The 8,342-nt window shown below is 32.7% G+C and overlaps 1 non-coding gene across 1 annotated transcript; it reads right to left on the reverse strand.

Moving 5' to 3' along the window:
* Positions 1-4,920: 4,920 nt before the first annotated feature.
* On the reverse strand, positions 4,921-5,028 carry LOC136121726 (U6 spliceosomal RNA). The gene has a single exon (XR_010655749.1). It is a non-coding gene; the product is annotated as a U6 spliceosomal RNA (small nuclear RNA).
* Between the last annotated feature and the right edge of the window lie 3,314 nt (positions 5,029-8,342).

Raw genomic sequence — 8,342 nt, forward strand, 5'->3', positions numbered from 1 at the left:
GAACCATTTTTATTTCCGTAACCTATGTTGAGTAATACCTTTAGGGTTTTGAGTACTGGCTTATTTTTAGAAATGATTTTACTTCTCTTCAATAGATAGAAATGTACTATTTTCATGGTGACAATGGAATATTTGGTGCAATAGAATGGTATGGAAACCATTGCATGCTTGATAGATCTCCTAAGCAGCGCTCTAAAGGATGCATTTCCAGGACTCTAAGGTAGGTAACAGAATTAGTCATGGTACAACCAAGGTGGAAAATACAAAAGGCACAAATAGATATGCAACATTGAAGGTTATACAGACCATGCAGGGCTTGTGGAATACTCAGCAGTAGTTGTCCACCTGAAAATATAAATAGATGAATCTGAATCTTGGGAAAATTCTGGGCTGAACACATAGATTTGAGTGTCATTTACATAAAGGCCAAATTATAAGAATAGATAAAAAATCAACCTGTGAAGATGTACAAACAGAAGAGCAGTGGGCCAAGGATGGACCTTTGGGAATGATTGGCTTTTCACAGACCAGGGTAGGACAGGGAGCAAAGAGATGAAGAAGAAATTGTAATTTTATGTGCAAAGAAAACTAGGACAGTTTGGTAACAGTGGAAGCCATGAGCATGTTAAGCTTAAGAAGGGGTGAGTGAATATGGAATGTAAGATGTCTGGTGGATTTATCAAATAGGGAGTCAAAATTATAATTCATACATATGAAAAATAAAATTATTATTTACCCTGAGATGCTTTTTCTAGCACTACTATATCATCTAAAGTTGACTTCTCATCTGCTTAGCAGAGAATTCTCTGCTCTTTTTATTGCCTTCAGATTCACTTATCCATATCCTTACACAGACTGAAAACTGTTCATATGGAGATTAGAGTTAATTCTTTTATCTTCTTTAGGGTGGAGTTATCATTAAAACTTAAATTATACACAAATACAGCTTAGCATTAAATGTAAACTCTTCAGCCGATTTTTAAAGTGTGGCATTTAGGTTTCACATTTGTGGGAAAGTCAAAATAAAAGATATACTTTATAATTCAACAGGTCTCAGAACCCAGCAAAATTCCTATGCATGTATCTGATAGAATATTTCCCTTGAAAATTTAGAAATCTACGTGGATAGTAGATACTTTTATTTCAAAGTGTACAGTAGACTAAAACGTGTTATAGATTCTGAATATAGAGACCAAGAATGGTGGATCAGGCATCTTCATAAATGCCCTTTAAATGCTCTTAAGCTATACAAGAAGCCTGGACATAATGATTTGGGACTGCTGTTCTTATGATATTTGGGGGATGCTGCTGTCACAGTGGGGTGCTATATCTGGCTCACACCCACTTGTAAAAGACAATTGTGCACATCTTTTCTCAACTCCGCATCCAATCATGTCATTTGGTAGCTTGAAATTGGGTGTGGAGGGAGTATTGACCCCATGGCTTTGTTTTGTTTTTTTCTTTCTGAAGAGCTAATTGTTAAAATGTTAAGAGCATATCACTGGAGATGGATGTATCACTGACAGAAGAGACAGGTAAATGCAACTGCCGTTTATCTGCTCCTTTAGTAGGGCTCTTCTTATGCCCTGGTATGCTGAAACACAATTGCATAGGGCATATATGTCCACTCTGAATTTCCACAGCGAGGTCAATCTAGAAATGAAAACACATTATGTTATTAGTAGTTAGACCCAATTCTGTTTGGCTGTGCATTCAAAATACTGCACCATATTAACATGTACAAGTTCACAATCACCTTTGATCCTACCATTCCACTAAACTGTTATTTTCATTATAGAACTTGTACTAAATTTCTGCCTGTATTACTGAAAATTATTGAAATTTCTCATGCAGTATTCAAGAAGGTCTATAATCATGAACAGCATTAGACCTATGCTCAGCTCTCTCACAAATTATCTCCTCAGTAAATTTGTTATTATGCAACCGGGAAGCATCTATAGCTTTCAGACTCTAATTGGCACAGAACTTTTAGCATCCAGCCTGATTACCCAGGCTTCCCACAGTTTTCCTGAACTGGTTAAAAGGGCTCTATCAGGTCCTTGTTATCAATTATTTTCTTTCTTTCTCTCTTTTTATTTTGCAGTGTTTTCAATGTTTCCTTCGGTTTGGAAAAAAAAAAAATATGGAGCCCTTTACCAAATAAAGTGTTTTTACTATAGTTCAAATACATTCAAAGTTACTTTTATTTTATTTCAACTTATATAATTCCTTATTTAAAACTATGTGTGTGGGGGGAGGGTGGATAGATTCTACTAATTCATTAATTAAACTGTCTGATTCCCTTTTATTTTCCAATCTCCTCTTGATCTACTTAATTTTGAAATTGTTTCTTTATATTTAGAGCTCTTTTTGTGAACCTCTGAGTAATGTATAGCCACTAAATAACTTTACTCTTGCATTTTCACTTCAAAAAGATTTTGTTTTCCTTTTTAATTATCTGTGCCTCAGTTTCCCCATTTATACATGTACTATCCTTTAGAAACTGTTAAATGTTTGCATATCCCAAACACATGTATACTGATTCTTAGAATGTGAATAGAGAACTTATTAGGAAATAACTTATAAGGAAAAAAATTATTTTTAAAAAACTAATTATCAGTATTTGAGAAAATTAAGACTATATTCTCACAGAAGCTAGTTCTTGATAGTTTTTGTCACTCAATCATAGAAATCTAAAAAAACATAATGTTATAAATTTCACAAAAGTAACCATTTAGGGGTTAAGTCTTGGGTTTATAACCCTTCCTTTTCTCTAATATTTCAAATCTACTAGTTTCTTAAGAATCGTGTGTTTGTTTATATTTTGAGAGACATGCAAGGGAAAATATTTTAAAAACCCATCTTCTACACTTTGAAGATAGAATAACATGCACTGAATTTCAATATTGATCTGCTTTTTCTGCTTTAAAATCCTTTTGTGTTTCAAGCTATCTATGCCTGCTTTAATTTAGCTATATAGGGCATAATGCAGAGCTTCATGACTTAAAGTAGCTTAGAAAAAGAAGGAGAGGCAGTATAACAACAGGTAGAAACACTGGTTGTGTTTTGTTTTATTTCTCTTGAAAGCCAGAATTTTTAAATGATTAAAATACGTTCAACCAAATGTCTGATTCAAATTGTTTGGGGAGATATGAGTAAGTGAGTGCTGAATGGTCATGTTTTTGTCTAGCTTCTAATGGTTACATGCATACATCTCAAAAGGTAAATCTTACTTTACAAAGTATTTGGTTCAGTTAAGCACTTTTGAATACCCAGGATAAATACAAGTGTGTTTTTAGAGGTTTGAACTTCAGAATATCCAGGCAAATAATGATATTATATACGTGTATACTAACTGAATACTGATGTTGTACAATGTATTGTAAAATTTTTTATTAGAACTCAGAAAAATTGATACAGGAATTAGGGAATACATGAAAGAAACCAAGCCTATGAAAATGCTTCTTGGGGCAAAATTTGTACAAACTAGATATTAAGAAAGTATAGAGAATCACAGAGAAGAAGAAATGACCAGAAAAAAGAAAAAAAAAAAAACTTGTACTTATAGAAAATACAAACTTTCATAAAAAGTATAATGAAGAATTATTGACATTCTTGTTTAAAACACTGGGCATACCAGTAATACATCATGCAAGCTCCTAAGTATAGCTGTGTGCTGATCTTCTCTTTGATTTAATAGATGAAAGTTAACTCTGCCGTTAGGGTAGAGGGTAAGGATAAAATGAGGGGGAACCGGCCAGCCTCGTCCCTAGGTTTTCCAACCTAGGTATGATATCTTCACCATATTAAAAAAGATTATATTTAGAAATTAATTGATTTAATATTATTACTTCACAACATTCTACTTTAATCCTCAGAACTTTACTTTAGACTTTTCAAGTCATACTATTGATGAGTGCTTCCCAACTTTTGTCTACCTAATAAGTTGGATATCATCGTTATGACTGAAAGCAAGGGAATACTTTTTTTTTCTTACGATGCTTATAGTTTTATTTTATATAATATTTTAATTTGTAAATCGTGCCAAAATATTTCAGAGGGAAATGAAGACAGTTCAGTAGTATGGCATAGAAAGTTAGGATTTTTATCGTTTTTATTAAAGTATAGTGTATTTACAATATTATATTAGTTTCAAGTGTACAACCTAGTGTTTCAATATTTTTGTAGCTTATACTCCATTTAAAGTTATTACAAAAAAATCTATATTGTCCTGTGCTGTACAATATGGTTTTGTTGCTTACTTATTTTATACATTGTAGTTTGTGTCTCTAAATCCCATACCCCATCTTCTCCTCTCCCCCTTCCTTCACTCCACCAGTAACCACTAGTTTGTTCTCTAAATATGTGTCTGTTTTGTTACATACAGTTGTTTGTTTTATTTTTTAGATTCCACATATAAGTGATAACATAGAGCATTTATCTTTTTCTATCTGATGTATTTCACTAAGCATAATACTCTCTAGGTTCATCCATGTTGTTGCAAATGGCAGAATTTCATTCCTTTTTATGACTGAGTAGTATTCTATTATATATATAAATATATATGTGTATATATATATATAATGTCTTCTTTATGTATCTGTTGATGGACACTTGGGTCACTTTAATATCTTGCCTATTATAAATAATGCTGCTATGAACATTGGGGTGCATATATCTTTTCATATTAGTGTTTTCATTTTTTTTTGGATATATACCCAGCAGTGGAATTGCTAGATCATATGGCAGTTCTATGTTTAGTTATCTGAGGAAACTCCATAATGTTTTCCATAGTGTGTGCACCAATGTACAATACCACTAACAGTGTACTAGGGTTCCCTTTTCTCCACATCCCGGCCAACATTTGTTATTTGTAGATATTTTGATAACAGCCATTTTGATGGGTATGAGGTGATATCTCATTGTGGTTTTTGCTTTACGAATTTGCATGTCATCCTTGGGCAAAGGGCCATGCTAATCTTCTCTGTATTGTTTCAATTATAGTATATGTGCTGCCAAAGTGAGCACTCTCATTGTGATTTTGATTTGCATTTATCTCATGATTAGTGATGTTGAGCATTTTTTCATGTGCCTGTTGCCCATCTGTATATCTTCTTTGTAATAATATCTATTCAGGCCTTCTGCCCTTTTTTTTTTAATTGAGTCATAATAGCTGTTTATATGTTTTGGATATTAACCAATTATCAGTCATATCATTTGCAAATATATTCTCCCATTCAGTAGGTTGTCTTTTTTGTGTTGTCAATGGTTTCCTTTGCTATGCAAAAACTTTTAAGTTTAATTAGGTCCCATTTGTTTATTTTTGCTTTTATTTCTTTTGCCTTAGGAGACAGATCCAGAAAAATATTGCTACGATTTATGTCAAAGAGTATCCTGCCTACATTCTCTTATAGGAATTTTATGTTTTAAGGTCTTACATTTAGGTCTTGACTCCATCTCGAGTTTATTTTTGTATATGGTGTGAGGAAATGTTCTAATCTCATTCTTTTACATGTAGCTGCCCAGTTTTCCCAGAACCACTTATTGTCTTTCCTCCATTGTATATTCTTACCTCCTTTGTCATAGATTAATTGGGAATAAGTGTGTGGGTATTTTCCTGTGTTCTCTATTCTGTTCCATTGAGCTATATGTCTGTTTTTGTGCTAGTACCATGCTGTTTTTGTTATTATTGCTTTGTAGTATAATCTGAAGTAAGGGAGCATGATACCTCCAGCTTTGTTCCTTTTTCTCAATATTGCTTTAGTAATTCAGGGTCTTTAGTGGTTTCATATAACTTTTCAGATTATTTTTTTCTACTTCTGTGGAAAATGCCTTGGGTATTTTAATAGGGATTGCATTAAATCTATAGATTGCTTGGGTAGTATGGACATTTTAACAATATCAATTCTTCCAGTTTGAGAACATGAGATATCTTTCCATTTCTTCATATCATTTTCAGATTTCGTCATCAAAGTTTTATAATTTTCAGGGTATAGGTCTTTCACCTCCTTGGTTATGTTTTTTCCTAGGTATTTTATTCTTTTGATGTGATTGTAAATGGGATTGTTTCCTTAATTTTTCTTTCTGGCAGTTCATTATTAGTGTAGCAGAGAAAAGCATCAGATTTCTGTATATTAATCTTGTATCTTGCAACTTTACTGAATGTATTTATTAGTTTTAATAACTTTTTTGGTGACTTCAGAGTTTTCAATATAAAGTTTCATGTCATCTGCAAATAGTGACAATTTTACTTCCTCTTTTCCAATTTGGATGCCTTTCATTTCTTTTTCTTGTCTGATTGCTGTGCTAAGCCTTCCAATACTATGTTAAATAGAAGTGGTGAGGGTGGACATCCTTGTCTTGCTCCTGTTCTTAGAGGAAATGCTTTCAGCTTTTCAGCACTAAGTATGATGTTAGCTGTGGGTTTTTCATAAACGGCCTTTATTGTGTTGAGATATGTTCCCTCTATACCAACTTTGATGAGACCTTTTATCATAAATGGGTGTTGAATTTTGGCAAATGCTTTTTCTGTGTCTATTGAGATGATTATGCGATTTCTATCCTTCCTTTTGTTAACGTGGTGTATCACATTGATTGATTTGCAAATATTGAACCAACCTTGTGTCCCTGGAATAAATCCCACTTGATCATGATCCTTTTTTTATAGTTTTGAATTAGATTTGCTAATATTTTTTTGAGAATTTTTGCATCTATATTCATTATTGAGATATTGGCCTGTAATTTTCTTTGTTCCTAATGTCTTTGTCTGGTTTTGGTATTAGGGTAACGTTGGCCTCATAGAATGAATTTGGGAGTGTTCGACTCTCTTCAGTTTTTTGGAGGGTTTTGAGACGGATAGGTATGCTCTTCTTTATGCGTTTGGTAGAATTCCCTAGTGAAGCTATCCAGTTCTGTGCTTTTGTTTGCTGGGAGTTTTTTAATTACAAATTCAATTTCATTACTAGGGGTAGGTCTGTTCAGATTGGCTATTTCTTCTTGATTCAGTCTTGGGAAGTTGGATATTTCTAGAAATTTGTCCATTTCTTATATGTTGTCCAATTTGTTTATGATTTTTTTTATCCCTGTGGTATCTTATTTGTCCTCTTTCATTTCTTATATTGTTTATTTGAGCCCTCTCTATTTTTTCTTGATGAACTTGTCCAAATGTTTATCAATTTGTTTTTTCTTTTCAAAGAACCAGCTCTTGGTTTCATTTATCTTTTCTTTTTTTTTTTTTTTTTTTTTTTTTTTTGGTCTCTATTTTATTTATTTCTTCTCTGATCATTATTATTTCATTCCTTCTGCTGACTTTTGGGCTTGTTTGTTCTTTTTCAAGTTCCTTTATATACTAATAGGCCAGGATTTTTATTTGAGAGTTTCCTTGTTTCTTGATGTAGGCTGTATCATTATAAACTTCCCTCTTATAACTGCTTTTGCGCATCCCACAGATTTTGGACAGTTCTGTTCCTATTTTTGTTTGTCTTGAGGTATTTTCTGATTTCTTCTTTGACTCAAATTTTTTCCAGTAGCATGTTTTTTAGCCTCCATGTGTTTGTGCTTTTACTATTTTTCTTTGTGTAAAAGATTTCTATTGTTGTGATCAGAAATAATGCTTGATATAATTTCTATCCTTTTAAACTTGTTGAGACCTTTCATGGCCTTGCATGTGATCACTCCTGGAGAATGTTCCACGTGAGTTTGAAAAGAAAGTGTACTCTTCTGTCTTTAGATGGAGTGTCCTTTAGATATCTATTAACCTGACTAGTCTGTTGTATCATTTAAGACCACTGTTGACTTTTTGGCTTTCTGTCTTTGATGTAAGACATTGATGTAAGTGGGGTGTTGAAGTACCCTGCTACTATTTATTATTGTCAACTTATCTCTTTATGTCTTTATTATTTGCTTTATATATTTAGGTGCTTCTCTATTGGGTGTATATATATTGATGAGTATAATATCTTCTTCTTGTATTGATCACTTTATCATTATATAATGTCCTTCTTTGTCTCTTGTTATAGACTTTGTTTTTAAAGTCTATTCTGTATCATGTGAGTATTGCTACCCCCACTTGTCATTGCCATTTGTATGAGAAATATCTTTTTCCAGCTTCTCACTTTTGTCTGTGTGTGTCTTTAGTTCTGAAGTGAGTATCTCATAGGCACCATATAGAAGAGTCTTCTTTTTTACCCAATCAGCCACCATGTTTCTTTTGATTAGAGCATTTAGTCCATTGACATTTAAAGTAATGATTCATAGTTATGTACTTATTGCTATTTTATTTCTTGTTTTCTGTTGTTTTTGTAGTTCTTCACTGTTCTTTTCTTCTTTTAGTTTCCTCCCTT

The sequence above is a fragment of the Phocoena phocoena genome, chromosome 3, assembly GCF_963924675.1.
Source record: "Phocoena phocoena chromosome 3, mPhoPho1.1, whole genome shotgun sequence".
Lineage (NCBI taxonomy): Eukaryota > Metazoa > Chordata > Mammalia > Artiodactyla > Phocoenidae > Phocoena > Phocoena phocoena.